General features: G+C 45.4%; 2 long non-coding RNA genes across 3 annotated transcripts in view; one reads left to right on the plus strand and one right to left on the minus strand.

The window, feature by feature from the left end:
* Positions 1–5,990, plus strand: part of LOC107319205 — a 98,283-nt gene extending 92,293 nt beyond the window's left edge. Inside the window, exons 13-16 of one of the 2 annotated variants that reach the window (XR_004308670.1) lie at positions 453–584; positions 1,762–1,794; positions 1,982–2,386; positions 5,313–5,990. This is a non-coding gene — a long non-coding RNA (uncharacterized LOC107319205). Of the gene's footprint in view, positions 1–452; positions 2,387–5,312 lie in introns of both variants that reach the window. The other variant, XR_004308669.1, reaches the window with a different exon arrangement.
* Positions 1–18,805, minus strand: part of LOC107319206 — a 26,310-nt gene extending 7,505 nt beyond the window's left edge. The window contains exons 1-3 of the long non-coding RNA XR_001557679.2: positions 18,632–18,805; positions 17,494–17,595; positions 9,641–9,695 (exon numbers count right to left, since the gene is read on the minus strand). This is a non-coding gene — a long non-coding RNA (uncharacterized LOC107319206). The remainder of the gene's footprint in view (positions 1–9,640; positions 9,696–17,493; positions 17,596–18,631) is intronic.
* Between the last annotated feature and the right edge of the window lie 563 nt (positions 18,806–19,368).

A 19,368-nucleotide genomic window follows, 5' to 3' on the forward strand; every position in this document is an offset into this window, starting at 1 on the left:
ATTACTGTATTCCACAAGGTGATCAGGATTCAAGCTGGCCATTTTGCTTTCATGTTCTTGAACAAAACCCTGCATGAGTCGTGGTGCGCAGCACTAGCAGGGCCCGAACAGCGGTGCAGGAAGGAGCTGAAGTGATTGCTCATGAGCCTGCACTTGATGACCACCGGCAAGCTCAGCCCTCAATTGCTGCATCAGGCAAGATTCCTTCTGCTCTAAGGTGGGAGAGAAGCTGCTCAAAATGCTAACAACTGATCAGCTGCCTTGAGCTCAGTGGGATCAGGGTTTGAATGCTCTTTTAGCAGCGATAAAAAGACAGCTTTCTGGTTTTGTTACCATCCTTACTCAGCCAGTGGACAGGTCATCCCTAGGCTGCAACGGGGACCTTCGTCCCTCACCTTCACAGGATCTTCTGTGTAAGCAACTGTATTTGTAAAACCATTCTAACCTTACAGGTAGCTGGAAGCTCACACAACTAACTAGACAGTGCCAAACCAAGCTGGTCAGAAACCAAAGACATCTGGATCTGCTCCAGTGTATGGGAGCTCAGAGGAGCACTGATGGGGACTGTGCCACCGCTGACCCAGGTACTGTGTGCTAACCTCTACCTCAGTGTCTGCTCAGTCTGAGCTTCCACTGAGCTCCAGGAGAATGGTCATCGGCCGGGTCCAGAAGCTAAAAGGATTTAGATATCCAGCACTATCTGACTCTTCTGCAACCCTCAGATTCAGTTTCTCAATATTGCAAGGATTGTTTGCTAAATGAAATAATCCCTCTAACCAAAAAGAAAATCATTATGTGAAAAATAGAAATAAGACAGGCATCCTTTGCATGCCTTGTTAACTGTGCAGCAATTAACTGGACCACTAAGGGTTAATTCTGATCCTGAGTGGGCCCAATCAGGTTCGTTTCTGCCATCTTATTAGGTTAAATAAATAGAAACTTCTTGCAATATCCATCCACAATGATAAGCAATTCCCACTATAATGGATGGCTAATATATAAATTCAGCCCACATCAGTTTTGTGTCAACTAGCAAAAACAGAAACAATGGAAACTAGACAGCCATGGCTCTGCATAGGTCAACAACCAAGGTTATCTGTATTCAATTACTGGTATCTGCAAACTTGCATACTGTCAGCTGATCGTAGACTAAATGAAAACTTATCATGCACAGAGGCAGCAAATACATTTATTTGAAGCAGGCATCATATTAGTTCACTGGTTTGACTGTGGTTAAGGGGAAAAAAAAAAAAAGGGTTATCAGTCTTTTGGGAAATTCTTTCAAATATAACCTGCAGCAAATATCTAAAATTGGGGATTATCTGTGTTATAAATCTTTGTGCAAAAAGTAGAAAAGGAACAGAAATTACTCCGTGGCCCTCTAAGACGATAAATTATATTATTTAACAATAGATAAACTTAGGGCACCTTTCCTGTGGAGCAGCCCTATTGTGAATTCGGCTTTAATCTGCTTCACCTTAACATCTGGTCGGTGGAACCAAAGATTTGGCTGTTTGGGACGCAGACAATAATTTGTTTGTTAACCGCTCTGCTGGAACAATACATCATCGCAGAAAACAAAGCCTACCAACACAACGCGTTTTTATCTGTTTCCTCTATCTGTGTTCCTTTTTCCACAAGTGCAAGTTCAGGCTTTTGAACTGTTTTCCTAGTGATAATTTGTGATGCTGTTAGTTTCATAACCCTGGAAAAACAGATACATTTTTTTTCTCAACCTTCTTTTTCATCTTTGACCAACAGATGTTCTGTTCAAAACCTGTAAGCACTCATGAGGTACGTACCAGCAAATCGTAATTGTTAACGCCCCTGTGGAAGGAAAATGTCAATAAATATTTGTTATCGCTGGCCTGTTTGGAAACAAAGGCATTTGCTTTGCAGAAGTTCACGTGCAAGACCTTTCTATGCATTTTTTCCAGCAGTCCATTCAATCAGACATCTAACACTTTTTGTTTCTTTTCAGAAGAGGAAGTGAAAATAACCTCACAGAATCAAAAATAAAGCTCAAAAGCACGAGGGCATCCTGTATTCCATGGCAGCGTAAAATAGCACTTGAGCTCATTTCAGGGATCCGAATGCAGCCACAGAGCTGAGCTGTGATCCAGATCCAGCACTTCTCCACTGCACACTGAAGCAGCAATCAAGGGCTAAAATGTAAATGCACGGCACTGTAATGCAGAGAAATGGCCCACCAACATCTGGCTGCTGACAACCGCAGTCCATACCTATGGAAAATCTCCCTAGCCAAATGACTTAACATCAGACTTAACTGCGACTTCTCCTCTAGCGAGAGATACAGAGTGTGCTTGGTTCTGACTTCTCCCTCATGTCACTGAAGTCCAGACTCATCCTGCTACTGGAGGAGGAGGTAAAACTTATACTTTCTAGATGACTGATAAAAGCAAATGCTATCATTTTCAGACCCACGTGGTGAGCTACTATAGGCATTCAGAACTGTCCCCAGTGCAGCAAAGAACTCTTAGCACATCCTCACACTGCCATTCTACTTCATTCTGCTCCTTGTTGAGCTCTTGTATCTCCCTCATTTTATCTCCAGGTGTGTCTGAAACTGTAGTTCTATTCTAAAGACGAACATATAACACATGCTGTGATGATCTGGCAAATCAGCCTCTGCACTACTAAAATTAATGCTGTTTTACAGCATGGACCAAACTACATGTGTTTCAGCCAACACACCCCATGTGGGCTGGAGCTTCCTTGCCCTCTCCATAGATTTTTGTCCTCTTGTTGATGCAAAGACCAGAGGAGCTGCAGGGTGCATCCATTTACCTGGCCACAGTGGAGCATCCTTAAAATGCAAGAAACTGGCCATGCAAATGAGACAGAAATGGCTGCCACCCAAGGCAGGGGAATTTTTCCAAGTCTGAACCCTATGCAGGAAGCAACTTCTTAGTGACTGTTTGTTTTATGGATTCACTTGAGGAGCTGATAAAGCTGATAAGAGGGCTCTGAGGTGTTTCACAGATCAGGAGGACAGGGATCTGCATTTCTGAGAAGTCATATGCAGGGGTTTGGGTCTAGAACTGTGACCTACTTAGAAGACTCTGACTTAAGCCCCAAGTAATGCTCTTGCTCAAGCATGAATTACAAGCAGCTGAAGAAAGATGAGCTTTCTCACTTGTGCTCCAGCCAAGTTTGCCCACATCTAATGAGGAAAAGTAGGACTCGGTGCCATTTTGTATTCCCGTGATGTGGTGCAGATGGAGGCTCGGCACACGTTCCTCTGCCTCCCCTTGCAAAGCGTGGAGCTGGAAAGCATCAGGTTGGAGAGCAGAGGAAGTGGTGGCTGTGAGAAGCTGCCTCACCCATGGGAGCAGAGCCGGCAGCAGCTCTGGTGACTGGAGATGGCTGAGCTGGAGGAAAGTATTTAAACGGCCCATGGCCAAAAGCTTCGGGGGCTAGAGCAGCAGCCATCCATGGAGGGAGGGAATGGCTGAGCCATCACACCTCAGCCATAATGGCCCTGGCAGAGGCAAAGAGGGTGGCACACGGGGGCTGGTCTCAGCCCTGAGCTGGGTGCAAGCCCTGCTGTGTGCAAGGCCCAGGCCCTGCCTGCAGCCATGTAGACCCGTGTCCCAAGCTGAGCGCTGCAGTGAGTCAGCCTGCTGATGCAAGATGGGAACGCAGCTGGGCTGGGCATTGCTGTGGGATTATAAAGTTAAAAAAAAAAAAGAAAAAAAAGAAAAAAAAGGAAAAAAGCCCTTGGGGAAAGGGAATGTAACTGATGGGAGAAGCAGCAGAAGAGACAAGCAAGATGCATTCTCTTTGCATTTCAACCACTGGGCTGTCTGTGGATGTGAGTGAGGTCCCATATTCCATTACTGAGGCCACATTGGGCTGCCGTGGTGCACAAGCTCACAGTGCACATCACAACCTGCTCATGGGGTCAGTGCTGCAGGGTTTTGTTCAGCAAGAGAAAGGTTTTCTACATAAAAGGCTTTATATCCAAAAGATACCATTTTAACTTGGCTGCAGCAGCACTGGAAATGCAGTGGGGAACAGGAAAAGTCCACGGGGCAGCTGTTGTCAGAAAACAGTTTCTGGAAAAAATTAAAGTTCTCTTGAGGCATGTAGAAAAATTCCAGGACACTGTATTATTATTGTTGTTATTATTACCCTTGATCTTTTGGAAGGTGGAGAGGGAGCGCATGCCGTTTTAAAGAAGGAAGACAGGACATCTGCAGCCTTTAAAAAGCAAAGCACAAAGGCTGCTGGGCTCTCCTTACAGCATTTTTAATTATCTTCCTTAAGTTTCCCAAATAAAAACACATCACATTGAGCCTCACCCAATAAAGCTATGTGGGTAAATACAATACCTATTGTCTAATCAATATCATATTGCTCATGGCTTTAGCTGGTTCAATATCTGAGATCATTGCCTCTCGACTCACACCTAAGGATGCCAATATCTGCTTAATGTTGGACAAACTGCAGTTGTCATTCCCTGTAACAGAGTTCTTTAATCTCATTAATAACCTACAGATACCAGAGTGCAGCTTCAAGTAAAGCTGGCTGGAGCGTGCCAGATTTCCAGTTTCAGCTCTGGAGTGGGGTGGGTCCAAGAGCCCTGGCACTGGTGGGGCTGCAGCCCCTGCCGCACTGCCGCTGTGCTAGGGCACCCATGAACAAATTAAAAAGAAAAGTCAAATGCAGAGAGTGAAGAGGTGATGGTATGAGCTCAGACAGATGCCATGACTAGAACAAAGCGTACGACTGAAGCATATCCTCCAAAATACTCTTTCCGTTGTATAGGCAGCAGTTGTATGGGCAGGGCACTGTGTGCTTGGTGCAGGCACACCACTGTGCCACCCATCATCTGCACTGGAACCACGGGGCAAGCAAAGGGCAAGCAGCAAGATGATGCCTGGCCCGGGGCCTGTCCCAGCAGTGCATCCATGAGCCCTGCAGCCCCGCGCAGCTGTCCGGGCGCGCTGCCGCCACGTCCGAGCTCAGCACGGCTCTGGGGAGCCCAGAATGTATCGTGAAATAAAAACAGCTGCGAGGGAAACTCATATGACTAGGATAGGTGCCATCTAGCAATTAACAGCCAGAAGTTTTGATCTGGAAAATCACATTTATTTTAATTGCTTCGCTGTTGTGTTCATAAAGAATTTGGCTCATTTTTGTATTTTCCTTATTAGATATACGATTTAACTTTGGAACAATGTAGTCATTAGTTCCATTGTTCCAGATTTTTCATCGCGGGGAATTGAATGATGGAGACGTGTTCTGCAAGGAAGATTGTTTATAAATATTTATCCTTGTCTTAACAGATATTTGTGTAATCCAGCCCAATTTTCTCGCACAGAATTCAGCAGTTGTTAATCTGGCACATGGCGAGTGGCACATTTCCTACCCTCTGAGTTCAGCGAGCTATTTTATCAAAGGAACCGAGCGAGAGAAGAATGCTTTTGTTTTACCACTGTTTCCTTTGCAAGACCCAATTCTTTCCATTCCCTTCAGTGGGAAGACGCGGGCATCAGATTGCCACCACCGCTGCCATTCACTGACACGCTGACCCTGCGGCAGGCGCTGCCCTCGGAGCCCTGTGCCATGGGCAGGATCAGGCCCTGCACACAGGGCTGACAGGGGAGCTATAAGAAATACACGGGCCCTTCTGCTGGGAACGGGGCTGATCAGCTGAAAGGAACTGGGAGGTGAAAAATGGGATTTGGCAGTTCTGCACCACTCCACCATTTGGTGCTTGCTGTGGGACTCCAGCAAAAGGGAGCTATCACTACGGGCATAATTTACTTGATTTTAAGGATCTGTATGAATTCTGGCACCAGACCAAGTAGCCATTAGCTATGAGGAGTGCTTCCCCATGCTCATTTGTTTTCCATGTGTGAATTTTCGCTCATCTGATCTTTCTTCAGACAAAATTTTTCTTCATCAATTCCATGTGGAAAATACAACAAAAATCCAGATAATAAATTATTCAAGAAACACAACAGCTTTTGTTTTGGTTTTTGTTTTCATTTTCTTTAAATGGAAACCTACTCATTCTGGAATCACACTGTCAGCCTGCTTTGATTTCTGATATCTTAAAGCTAAGTGTTATAAAATGATACGGTTGTTTGCATGCTCCAGGATAGGCTTGTGGGCAAATTACCTTAAATAAGGTAACTCAATAGCCAGGTAGGCAGGCTTTAATGCTATTACTATTAGGAAAATACCATTAATACGAGACATATGCGTGCCTCTATTACATCAGCAGGGCCTCACTCGGGCAGTGTGTGGGAGCAGTGCCGTGGATCACAGCAGCGGTGCGGGGCCTTCACACACATCATGTGCCTCAGTCTTGAGGTCAAAATCTGTTAATGCAATTTTGAGTATAAGAACAAGAATTTAAAATCCATGTGGTTTTAATGCCATGTCCTGAGATGGGGGGAGTAAGGGGCGATCTGCTGTGTTTCTTTATTTGGGCTGCCCGCACTGAACGTGAACTCCTTTGAAATGTGTGTGTGTCACATCAATACTGACTCATGAGAAGTGACGAACAGAAACAAAATCTTGTTCCATTTTCTTTGCTAAAAAAAATAAAAGTATGATTTTGGTTGTGTTTCAAATTATAAGGATCATTATTGGTAATTTGCGTTTACTTCTTATTGAAGCATTACATAATAAACCAAAACCGTGTGTCCAATGTACCACTCCCACATCAGCGCACTGAGATAAAGTGAGACCTCTAAGAGGATGCCTGCCTTTACAATGGGTGTTTCCATTTCAAACAATTAATTTGTTTGGGTTTCTTCATTTTTGTGGTCTGGTAGCACAACTTATAGCTGAAGCGCTGTGTTGAACATGCATATTTTGGACCGAGCTCTTCTCTGTGTCTATTTAACAGCTACTCACAGCTGTCTCTGCTTTAAACATATTGGGATAAAATTTCATCACAAAACCTTGCTGATGCAAAAAGAAAGGGAAAATGGATGCACGAGGGCAAAGGGTGAGCGTGCATGGCCAGCACCCCATGCAGCAGGACCACGGTGGCAGTGGGGGGGTGAGTGGGGAGAGGGCAGGGGTGTCCCCAGCCCGGGCACTGCAGGCATGGTGGGCCGTTCACCCCCCAAGCTGCTGCCAGTTTGGCTGTGCAAAGCACACCTGCTGCCTTCAGGTCTTAGTGTGGAGGAGGCAAAGCTCCCATTCATTTCTCTAAGTGCTAAGACACAGAGAAGCGGTTCAGCGGTGCAGTAAGCACAGAGCAAGCAGCAGTGACAGCCACAGGAAGGTACTGTCCCTCTGGGTGCTGGCTGCCACCTGACTGCCATCCAGGAGCAGCTGCAGGAGACTGGTTTTAATGTGGCAGATCTGCTTAACAGCCTCACTGACTGTGCTGCTGCTACATGTGCACATTTTAAATGTACTTTTAAATCCACTTTGAGGACTTCCTTTGACCTCCTGTAGCAGATGTTGGAACCCACCAGGCCTGAGCTTCACACAGAGTCTGGGGGCAGCTCCTGCTGCCTGTGTCCCCTGCTCCCATACACAGCTCTGCGCTGCAGGCAGGGCTCCCATCATCCACCCTGCACATTGCTGTGTAAACCGGTCACCTGCAGTGCCCCTGGCAAGGCCATGAGCCATGGCAGTGCCACAGCCCTGAGCACTGCTCCCTGTGATGATCCCCTCAGTCCAGCAATGCTCTGTGAGCTAACATACAGATGTATTGATATGTCTTTCTTTATGTAGAGACATGTAATGTGATGCACACACATAAACCCATCTGTGTCTTTGTCCATGTCTCTCTATATAGGGATATATACACAAGGAGCACAGTATACTGTTTGATAGAGCAAATGATCAGCAACAAATGCTATTCTTCAACACGGTCACCACCATTAGCTCTGCCTTTTCACCAGCCATGAACAAGAGCCCACATACCACACCTTTACAAATCTGCACCATCAGAAGTGACCACTGACTGTCACCACTGCTGGAACGCACTGCCCACTGCTCCACTGGTCTCCATAAACATTCACCAAGAGTCAATGAATGTCAGTGACGCTATATATATTTGTTTTTAAGTCACCTGTTCCTGGAGATTGTCCCTTGAGCTCTGCACTGATGGAGGTGTTACTGTGCTCAGTCACTGCTTTCACTGCACCCACCTTGCTGAGGTGCCTTGCTGAGAGCACCTTTGGTACTTTTATCACAATCACCTCTCACTCCCATCACTGTGGCTGCAGAATCCTTTAAATTTTAATTATAACCCCAGCAATTATGATATGGACATAAACTCATATACAGCCTGAGTGTGCCATGGTGCCACCAGCAAGGCAGCCGTGCACAGGCCTGGCAACAAGCAGCTCCATGCGCTGATGTGGGCTGGTGGCACTGGCTCTACTCCCCAGGGGCACAACTTTACACAAAGAAAGCAGAACAGTTTTAAGCAGCATCTCCTTTTCACTTTCTCAGTGAACTCCTGCCTGTTTTATAGTGCAGCAGGCCTGGATTTGCAAGGCTTCATTCTTCTGGTTTGCAGTACCAGAAACATACTACTATCTGTGTGAATAAAGCATTTTCTCCAAGAACACGCCTAATGGTTCAAGTCAGCCTACCAGATGGGTTGTAAAACACTTTGAAACAACTCCACTCGAAGGATATTGTACTCCTGGAGCTGTATGTTTGGTTTATTATAAACAGAGCTTTCTCAGTAAAAAACATAGAAATGCTGTCTACTTCTGAAGCAATCTGACATGTGGAGCTGCTCTAGATCTCCGCGGAAACACAGCTGAATTTATCACTCCCCCTAAATATCAAAGGGTCTCAAGAAGCAGCCGTATCACTTTGGGTCTTTGTAACTGGAAGGCAGTGCGGGTGACTGACAAGCCCACATACTTTTAATTTATCAGCATTCAGCAGCCTCCCTGCCGTGAGCCAGATCCAGGCCTTCCTGAGTGAGCTCCTGCTCAGCAGCACTGCAGGACAGCATCCCAGTCCATAGGGTGGCAGCTCGCCCCTTTCGTCCCCAGACATGGCCACAGGATGGTCCGTGGCCCCGCTGTGTCCACCCACACTGCTGGATGTGGTGCCTGCACACCAGCCCTGCCTTCTCCCCTCCCTCTCAGCTCACCCCGTGGGGATGCTCACTCCCTGGTCACGGCCCAACCCAGGACTTCCAGTCACCAACCCAGCCAGGTGGCACACAGTGTGGCAGAGGCAGTGAAGACAGGGATGAGCTCCTAGTGGCACCCACTGACACAGGCCAGGCCTGAAGCACTGGGCCTGGCTGCAGGGCACGCGTGTGCTCACCAGCACCATGCCCACCCCATTTCAGATCCTGCCTCATCAGTCACACCTCACCCTGTGACCTTTCCCTTGTAAAATGGTTCTCTTGGACTGGCTCTGTAGGCAGGGACATTGCATCCCCCTCAAAGTTGGGAAAAGCCCAAGTCAGTGAGTTTCTGAGCCATAGAAGCACCAGCAGTGGAAATGAAGCCTTTGGCACTTGGGCCTTCTCCTCCTTGGGGCTCATTTTTATCTCCAAGTCAGAGATAACATCCCCCTCCCACCATCTCACATTTGGGTTGGCTCCCATATTGGCAAGGCTCCTGCTCAGGAGACCTGGGAAAGGCAGTTAAGCACCGTGGCCAACACTTACCATTTCCAGTCGCTGTTTCACCCTTTTTTCAGAGCCTGAGACACTGGGATTGTCCCTGTAAAACATAATTAGTGTCTGCATTATGATTCGTTAAACATCACCCAGAAGAGAAAAGCTAAGCGGATTTTTAATCTGAATTTGTACAGGCTTTTCTGTCATTCTTTAAGCAGCTCTGTTATTATTTTTCCCATAATTTGTATGAAGTACTTAGCATTCAAAACAGAGCCTTTTTAACCTTTTGCCCAACTTAGCTTTATGTACTTTAAAAAGAAAGAAGGAGGGGTCGGGGGGGACTGGAGATGGAGAGGGAGAGAAACCCTTTAAGTGCCCTGGGCCTGGGTTCCTTCAGTGTGCAGGCTGTAAATGTTTTACTTTGATTTGAGATACATGACAATAAATTAGGGGACATTTATCAAAGCTGCTTTGTTGCATTGCTGACAAAAGCTGCTTTTTGCATAAATTACTGCATTATACAAATACACTTAGCAGGATCCTGTTTCTTTGATGTTAGTGGAGGAGATTTATGTCCAATGGAGTTTTTATTTATCTGCCCTGTTCACCTCAACAAGGGCAGGACATATTCCTCAATTAGTTCCATACCCCTAGAAATGACATATATATCTCACAACTAGAAACAGAGAAATTTAAACACAACAACACAAAAAAGCAAGTGCACTTTTTCTGGCAAGTCTAAACTATTGCACGATGTAAAAAGTCAATATTAGGCTGGCGCTCCGTCTTTGAAATCTTTGTTCCGAGCTGACTTTGAAAGCTATTTAAGTAAGCTAATTTTTACAAAACAATATTCCCTTTGCAGAAAGGCTTTTCTAGACTTCATTAAGGGACCGAGTAAATGCGAGTCCACTTCAACAAATACTTGGTATCCAAATAAGTCGGTTAAAAGAATAGATTCCCTGTGCAGTAATCCTCTGCGGAACCGTATTTATGCTAAAATCTCTTTCGATGAATATCTAATAAACTAATGATGGGCACTGTTAGGCTAAATGGCGAATTAAGATGGTTAAAAAGGAACTTGTCAAATGAATAAATTGGCTAAACAGTCACTGCTCTTAAATGAATACAGAATCTCTTGAACACAATTTGGAGCACCATTCTTCTGCCACTCACCGTCTCCAGCCCTCAGCTCGCACGTAATTTATTTTGTCACTGGGTCACCGGTTCACGCAGCCCTATGTGACAACGTGGAGTTGTTACCATACGATAGCCTGAAATAATCCTGCACAACTCCTTTCTGCCCCGGATTTAAAAGCAAAAACGAACCACAAAGCAACCGGCAGAGGTGGGGGCTCAGCAGAAGGAGCTGAGTGGTGAGGACCAGGCATTAGTCCTGGTGTTCTCTAGCAGTACCCACGCCAATGGGCCATTCGTTGTCCTCAGTGGGAGCTGAATCAGATCAGAGTGTTCACAAAGCCCAGATTTCCCACTGCCCTCCTCATCACGCACACAGTGATGCTCATCAGTCATTGGTTTGTTCCTAAATCACCTCTGAGTGAGACCATGCAGAGGAGAGGGTCTGAGGTGGACACAACCAGCCAGGCACAGCCCATTGTACCGGGCTGCTGTGAGCCCTGCAGCCCAGCCCAGAGAGAGAGGGCAGGCAATCTGCTCTGAACATCCAGTGAACATAGGAAAACAATACAATTACACCAAAATAGATTTTCATTATTCAGGCAGCTCTGGGGACCAGATTCCACCCAGCACATTGCAGTGATCCCAGACAATGGATTACTATCGTAATTTGTTCTTAAAGTCTGTTTAATTGGCTTACTTAGCCACCTGTTCAGAAGAGTTACCATGAAAACAGCAGTTTTGCTCTATTTCTGAACTCCACCCTTTCACTATTCCACCTCCTTCTCTTTCAGCTGCTATAAAATACCAAGCAGTGTCTAGCACAGATTCAAAAATCATCTCCTCATTGTCCAAAATGCAACACAACTCACCAGGAAGGAGCTGCAAAGCTGCAACAACAACGCACTGGTAGGGGCATGTACTCACTGCCTGTTCCTAGCAGAACACTTTGTTACACACATGCATCTATAGTAATGGTGTGGAAACATAAAGACTAATATGCATACTCAAGGTATGTAAATATCACAGAATCATAGAACAGCCTGGGTTGAAACGGCCCACAATGCTCATCCAGTTCCAACCCCCTGCTGTGTGCACCATCACCAACCACCAGCCCAGGCTGCTCAGAGCCACATCCAGCCTGGCCTTCAATGCCTGCAGGGATGGGGCATCCACAGCCTCCTTGGGCAACCTGTTCCAGTGCGTCACCACCCTCCGGGTGAAAAAATTCCTCCTAATATCCATCCCAAACCTCTCCTGTCTCAGTTGAAAACCATTCCCCCTTGACCCATCACTATCCACCCCCGTAAACGGTTGTCCCCCCCTCCTGTTTATATGCTCCTTTGGAAGGCCATAGTGCACCCTTCCAGCTTAACTGTATGAATCCCCTTCACTTTAAGACAGTCCATAAATACAAAGAAAATTCATCCGAGGCCTTTGAAAATGCTGTGGGTTACAGTGACAAACAAGAGTGAAGGGAGACACAGGCACCAAGTCCCACTGAGCACCGTGTGCCATGCTCACTGCAGGGCTGCACCAGCTCACATCCCGCTCACAGCAAACAAACGCTCCTGGCAGGGGCGAGCAAACACCGGCTCTGCTCGCTGCTGAGAGCGCGACGGCTGCGTAATCTAAACAGACAGCAGCATGTAAAAATGTAAATATTTGCTATTGGTTAATACAGTCCTAAGTTGCTGCTGGAGCCAGCTGCTTCGGGTTTGGTGCACAGGGACGCCTATGTGCAACCCGCTCCTCGAGGATTTTGGTAGAGAAATATTTTTAAGAAGCCATTATCTAAACTGCTGATGTAATAAGGCGCTGGTATATGAAATACACTTAATAACTCAACTTTAGTTATTTATTGTGAACGAGGGTGCATTCTCCTTGATTCCATTTCCCAGCGAAATATAAGTGGAGCTTTCATCATGAGTGCTTGAATTTATGGCAAGCAGACCAAGTGACATTAAGAAAGCCACACAATCCCTTCATTCAGGCTTTAATAAGGAAGCCAAGGAAAAATTATCCAAGCTGGTTTGCGGGTGACAGCACAAGAACTTTTTGGAGTCAGAAAGTTAGCACGGAGGCTCCCTGTCAGCCCATTAAAAAGCAAGGTTGGCATTCCCCGATATTGGAACCATGTGTGCAGAGGAATTTTTCTTCTGGTAAGACATTCCAAATATTGTCCCAGAGCCAAACACTTCGGTGTTAGACTAATTTAAGCAGTATGTTGGAATCAGCTCTCAGGACTTTGATCATATGGAGATCGTTTGTTACAAATTGAACTAACCCAGTCTCTATTTCTGGTGGATCAGAACTATGGATTTGTTGAATTAAATGCCTCATTTAATGCAGTTTGCACATGAAAAGAAAGCTGCACTCAGGAATCTGATAGTGAATTTTTCACCTAACCAACAGGTCTACTTTTTTATTACTTTTAAACCTAATCCATACTCAGTCCACACTGTTCTTAATAAGCCTGAGGCTGTTTAGAGTAAAGGTTTAAATCAGCTCGTATGTTATGGGGGGAAAGCATCACTGAATTATCAAACCGTGTAATAAGGAACACATTTGAATCCAATTCAAGAAATAATTTTATGAAGAAAAATAAATTAGTCCTCGGTTGTTATTTACCATCCAAACAGCGCGGTGCTCTTTCATGACTGCAGCAGAGGGAAAGCCGAAAAATGATTTTGCAGACATAGGATTTGTTTTCCTGCCTCTCACCGCTGTCCCCGTTGCTGCAGCTGAGCCATTGTGAGGGTTAAAAGTGCACAAAATAAAGCATTTCCACACATGGCTGCACTTTCTTTCCATTTCTTGAAGTTATAATGTCTTTTAGCTGTTGATAATGATATTATAAACTGTCATTTAGTGCATTCTGAGTATATTAAATACATGAAACAAAGATGTGAGATTCCAGCTGGACCTTGATCAGAAAAGCCAAATGTGACTCACTAGGACTGCAGATAGTGACGTGCAGGGCTCACCAGGGAGGCTGTGGGCAGGTAGCTGCTATCACAAGAGAAGAAAACAAAAGAAGGAAAGTGGGATGAAACACAAAAACGGATGCTCAGATGGCTGAGTACTTTGCAGGAGAGCTGTGCATGCAATCATTGGCGCACTGCAGAATGGCCATACCCTGAGCCGGACCAGGGCAAATTCATCCCCAGCCCCTGGGGCTCCACCATTTCCACCAGGGCAACACAGAGCCCAGACCAAACAGCCTGAGACCATGCTGCCTCCATGGTGCCTCCATTGAGCTACCAAGAGCCCGTCACCTCTCCTGTAGGTTCTGCCAGCTCTGAGGCCGCCACAGCCAATGTTGGACACAAGGAAGCAACAGGGAAACAGCAGGAAAGTGTGTCCTGAGCCCTAAATCCACACCTGGAGTGAGGGGATGGGAAGGATCTCCCTTGGGTTGTCCCTCCCCTCTCATTACACAGAGGGAGCAGAGTTCATCCTTCATAAAGAGAAGGGAAACTGTACCTTTAAATAAATGATAATAATAATAATAAAAAAGAAAACCAATAAAAAACAGTTATAGAGCAGATACTGATTTATACACACACACACATATATATTTTATTGGCAAATAAAGAAAGATCAGATCCTTAATGAAATCAGGATGGGTTTGGGACGTGAACTTGAGCTGAACTCCCCAGATTTTCATGGAACTTCAATTAAAAGAGTTTCAGAGGAGTTGTTGAAAGCCAAGCACTTGCCATCGAAAGCTTAATTTAAAATGAGAAGCATTTTTACACCACATTTCCCAGTGAGATTCCACCCCTGATCCTAATTATATACTTTTTTTTCTTAAATGATAAGTTTTCTTCTTTTCCTGATCAGCAGCATAGCAATGTATATAGGTTCAGTTCCCAGCGTACACAGTAGTTATACTGATAGCAAAGCCCATCGATATTCAGCAGAAAATTAACCTGCCCTTTCCACTGTGAAACCAGTGGTGAAACTTCAGTCAACTCCTGTTATCATGAGCAATAGGTAAGGATTTAGAAGTCTGATAAATGCTAAGACCTGCAGGAAAAAAAATGGTATTTTGGGGGAGAGGAGTTAAATCTGGTCTCAGATAGCAAAACAGCACAAAATAAGATAAAAGAGAGATAGTGGTTTAATCTAAGCTCCCTGCTCTCATACAATCTTAGTAATCTGAGGCCGATACAAAGCCTCACTGTAAGGGCCCTTCTGGGTGCCAGAGAAGTCAGGCAACTCGGTTCTGGAGCACTGCTTTGAGACATGAGCCCTGCTCTGTCGATGTGCCACGACTCAATCTGAGAACCTCTGGGGGTGAGAAGGGAAGTGGATCAGTGGCTGAAATGAGACAGGAGAGCCTAGAGCATCAGTGGCCCAAAAGCACTGATGGAACTGAGCAGGTACTGGGAAAAGCTTCCTTGGAAACTGTTTAAATAAATACTTTACAGAACATCATGGAACAGGAGAGATTTTGAAACAGAATTAACTAACAATGGAAAGAAGTGTGCCTACATTAATGAAATTCAGTGTTGTGTCCAAGACAAAGCTACAGAGACATACCTGGTGTGCTGAGGACCCAGACCTCTCCCTCTGCCCAGATCACCGCAATGCATTGAACAGTTACAAGCCCACAAGCTGTAACAGAGCTGGTGGGTAAGGAGCAAGTACCCTGCTTCCAAGGTTGAGCATGCAAGTGGCAACAACAAAAAGGCTGAAAGGTCTTCAATTAAAACATCAATTTCCCTTATTTCTTCTAGTTTGTATTTCACCCTGATCATTTCTTCTGCAGTCCAAAGACTGCAGAGACTCCTTATTTACCCCATCCTGCCCTGCAGAAGCCCTGCAGTGTGGGGAGATGGGGCATCCAGCTGCTCCCAGACCCACTCTGTGTGACTTAGGAGCAGTGAAGCTGCTCCCTCAGGCTCAAGCTGTGAGGCCTCCTGGTGCTGTTCAAACCCCAGCAAGACTTCAGAGAGCAGCACTGCTGCAGCCTCTCTATTCCACCAGGTCTGCTCAGTGGGTACCAGGGTACCAAGCAATGGGACGTGCCACTGAACCACGTGCTCGGAGCAGTGTTAGCATCCAGCCAAAGAGCTGGGGAGGGTTGAGGGAAGCAGGCTGTGAGCTGGGCCTGCTGCTCCCAAGACATCCAGGATTTCAGACAACAAGAACCTTCCAGAAGATGCACGCAGCCTGCTACAAAGCAGTAAGAGAAATATCAAAGCAGACTTTTCTCTCTGCTCACACGCTCCAATTGCCGTTTCCTATTTTACACAGACCAACGCTATTTAAAACTCCAGATCCAGTAAATCTTTTGTTTTTGTTAAATAACAAAGAAAATGGTCACTCGCAGTTTTATGGGAAGCCATCAATCTTTCCCAAAGCGACCTACAGTACTGAAGAAAATAAACATTGCTGTGTATGTAAAGCAGAGCAGAAAGGCTGCAGTGGCGGGCAAAGCGCTGCTTTTTGTAGCAGCAGAAACATATTAAAGACAAATGTACTCCACTGAAAGTGACATAAATAAGTGGATTTCCCATCTGAAACATTGTTTTTAGCAAGAGAAGCTTTTAATCCCCTTAAGTTCATTTCTAATCTGTCTTGGAAGTGCTTGTCTAAAGAATATTACATTGATATAAAGGATTTAATTTATTAAAACTAAACAGCAGCCAGCATAGTACTAAAGAATATCGTGTACGCGGTACTCTCCCAAATGAATAAAGCTGCTACAGGTAGAAGAAAAAAAATGCACACACATTTTGGCACAGCATTCATTAAAATTTCACACATTATGTTCCTGCGCTTTCCTGCTCCGTGTGCTTTTCCCAATAAAGCAAACACTTTAGAATTCATAATACCTCTTTATCCCATGTGCACAAGTGACCTCTTCTCCTTTATGCACCCAGCAAATGAGCAAGTACAAAAGGGAATAGAGTAAGCAGAAAACTAAACATGCCCTCTCCTACCCAAGAGCATAAAGGGAGGGCGAGCAAAGGTTCTCTGCAGAGTTCAGCACAGCCCCTACCAGGATGCCAGTGCTCTCGCTACCCATCAGTTTTGGCTGGTGCACACTGTGTAGACAGCATCAATTATACAGTTCATCAGTCAATTAATTTTATGGGATCTTTCTTAAAGTAGCGGTTGAGGGAAACAAAAGCTGCCTTCAAACTGCATTAAAATCACTCGTTAGCCACAAGTCTGGCAGACTATTTAATAAGCCGCAAGCAGCCAACCACCAAATGACAAAATGGCCTTCTTGTCTTTTCCTGAGCACGTGAGAATTTCTCCATGTTCCCAGTGCCCACCTGGAGGCATCTCCATGGCCTCCGCAGCAGGGCTCAGTACACCCCAACCAGGGAAACTGCATTACAGGATTGCTGTGAACACGAATAACCGTATTGATGAAGATTTCATCCACAAGGAACAACATACACATTCAAAATGTGCTCTTACATATACAGAATCTTTCCTGAACTGTTCAGCTCAATACAGTATAGATTCTCATGGTTTTGTTCCTGTGTCTTGACAAAAGAGATGCTATTTATTAAGCAAATTCTATCCCCCTTTATGGCACAGCACATGCACTGCACCGTGTTGTGCCTTACGCCCACTGATTTTTTTCTGAAGTCACAATGGAAGCAAAGAACATTTATGCAAATCAGATCATCTGGATAATAATTATTGCCCTGGGTCTTAAGTGAAATTATACATGACATAGTTTGCGTTCCTTTAAAATAGCCAGCAGCCACATCACCTCCATTTTGAGCCCCACATACCTGAAGTAAGTCAGATAGGGTCAGGACTGGCCAGCGCTGGAAGGTCCCCAGAGAAAACCAAGAGGCAGGTGGAAGCATTGTTCAGTGATTAAGGTTTTAAACCTGCAGAGAAAAGTATTCATGAGGAGACAGGATAGTAGCAGGTGCCTTTTCACAAGGCAGTGAAACTGAACACCACCTAACCCATCTGACCAAAACAGAGAGCCAACACTGATGCTAGTTCTTGCCCTACTGGTCTATGGCAAAGCACAGACTCCTCACGCTGCCACACACACCACCACTGCAGCCCCAGCATTACCAGCACGTTCTGAAGTGAGATCTTCCTGAGTTCTTAGAGAACAATGTCCATGAACCTGAGTCTCCTTCCAGAGTCATTTTGCGATGATCCGTGCCCTTGTGCACAAGGCAGTACGATTTCCAAGGGCTCATCTGTGTCCTGATCAAATTCTACCCACTGAAAAGGTCTGTGGCTATTTTCAAATCCTTCTACATAACCTGGGTTGGATTTCACAGGTTATGATCTTCCCAGGGGTGTTATATAAGTGCACAGTTTAACAAAATAAACAGGGGTAATGGCAAAAAAAAAACAACCCACCCTCTCTTGTAGGAAAAAAATAATTAGCACAGACAGTACAAGTTTCTGTCTAGTAGGAAATCCCTTTTCTTTCCTGCATTCTTCCCACCATTTCAGGCAGTGCTGCAGCACAGTCAAGTGGTACCTACTGACATTTTTATTTTGGGTAAAAGCCCATGAAAATATTAAAGCATGAACAAGTCATCAAGTCAGTTTATGAATCAATATACAGATTTCCTCCATGCCCATAGCTGATTTCCATAACCATGAGCGTGCTGAAATCCTGTCTAGATGCCAAATCAATTTTTCTTATATATGAACATCACAGCTACTTGAGAAAGGGAATCTGTGCCAAAAACCTCACGCTCTTAACTAATTATTTCTGTGACTCCCCTCTTGCAAAGCACAATGACTGCCACATAAATACACACGGCGCTTATTAGGAACAGGCACACTTCCCACAGGTTCAGATGGAGTGCAGCACCATCCCTGACAAGCTCATCTGCCCGAACTGTGCAACCAGCCCTTGTTGCAAGGAATAGTTCTGCTTTTCCCAGGACTTACTTGCTCTGAGGTCTTTGAACTCTCCTCATCTCACGCAGCACAGTAAGGTAAGTATGGCTGAATTCATCTCGGTGTCCTTCTCTCACCCAGTCCGGAGCCGCTGTCAGTGGCAGTGATGTGAGAACAATGCTTTATGTAAATAACTTCCAAGTGGAGGTACTTGTTATTAATGCAGACAGTTCTGAAAGCAAAAGCAAACAGCATTTGGCAGCAAGAACTTTTAATGAGAATGTCATTAAGGAATTCAGTCTGAAAACCACAAAGCGATTTGCAGGGCATTTCCTCACTAGGCGTCTCTGAGCAGATGTTGGACAAGCACCACTGGAGCAGAGCAGGTGAAAAACAGGGCTAAAATACTGAGCTAATGCAGATGACAGAGAGACAAGAGGCTGTCAGGACGGTGGGACCAGCTGTGGAGTGGTACTGGCAGAATGAAAGTACTATGGTGCAACCAACCACAGTAAAGCTGGGACGGCAGTGGGAATGGGTGACAGTTGGGTACTGGGTCCAGCCTGGAGCCACTGTCGGGCTCCATGGGCTCCAAACATCATCGTGCCTCTGCACATGTGTGTGGTTCTGCATATGTGCCAGGCACAAGGAACAGCACCTAGGTGAGCTCTACAAGGCCACCCCCGCACCAGTAAGTGTTGTTCAATGTAGCATGATGTCAGTGATGGAGTAATGACTATTTTGGGGTGCCCTAGATGCTTCTACCTTCATATTTCCCCATATTTTGA

This window comes from Coturnix japonica, chromosome 11 (genome assembly GCF_001577835.2).
Source record: "Coturnix japonica isolate 7356 chromosome 11, Coturnix japonica 2.1, whole genome shotgun sequence".
In the NCBI taxonomy this organism is placed as follows: Eukaryota; Metazoa; Chordata; class Aves; order Galliformes; family Phasianidae; genus Coturnix; species Coturnix japonica.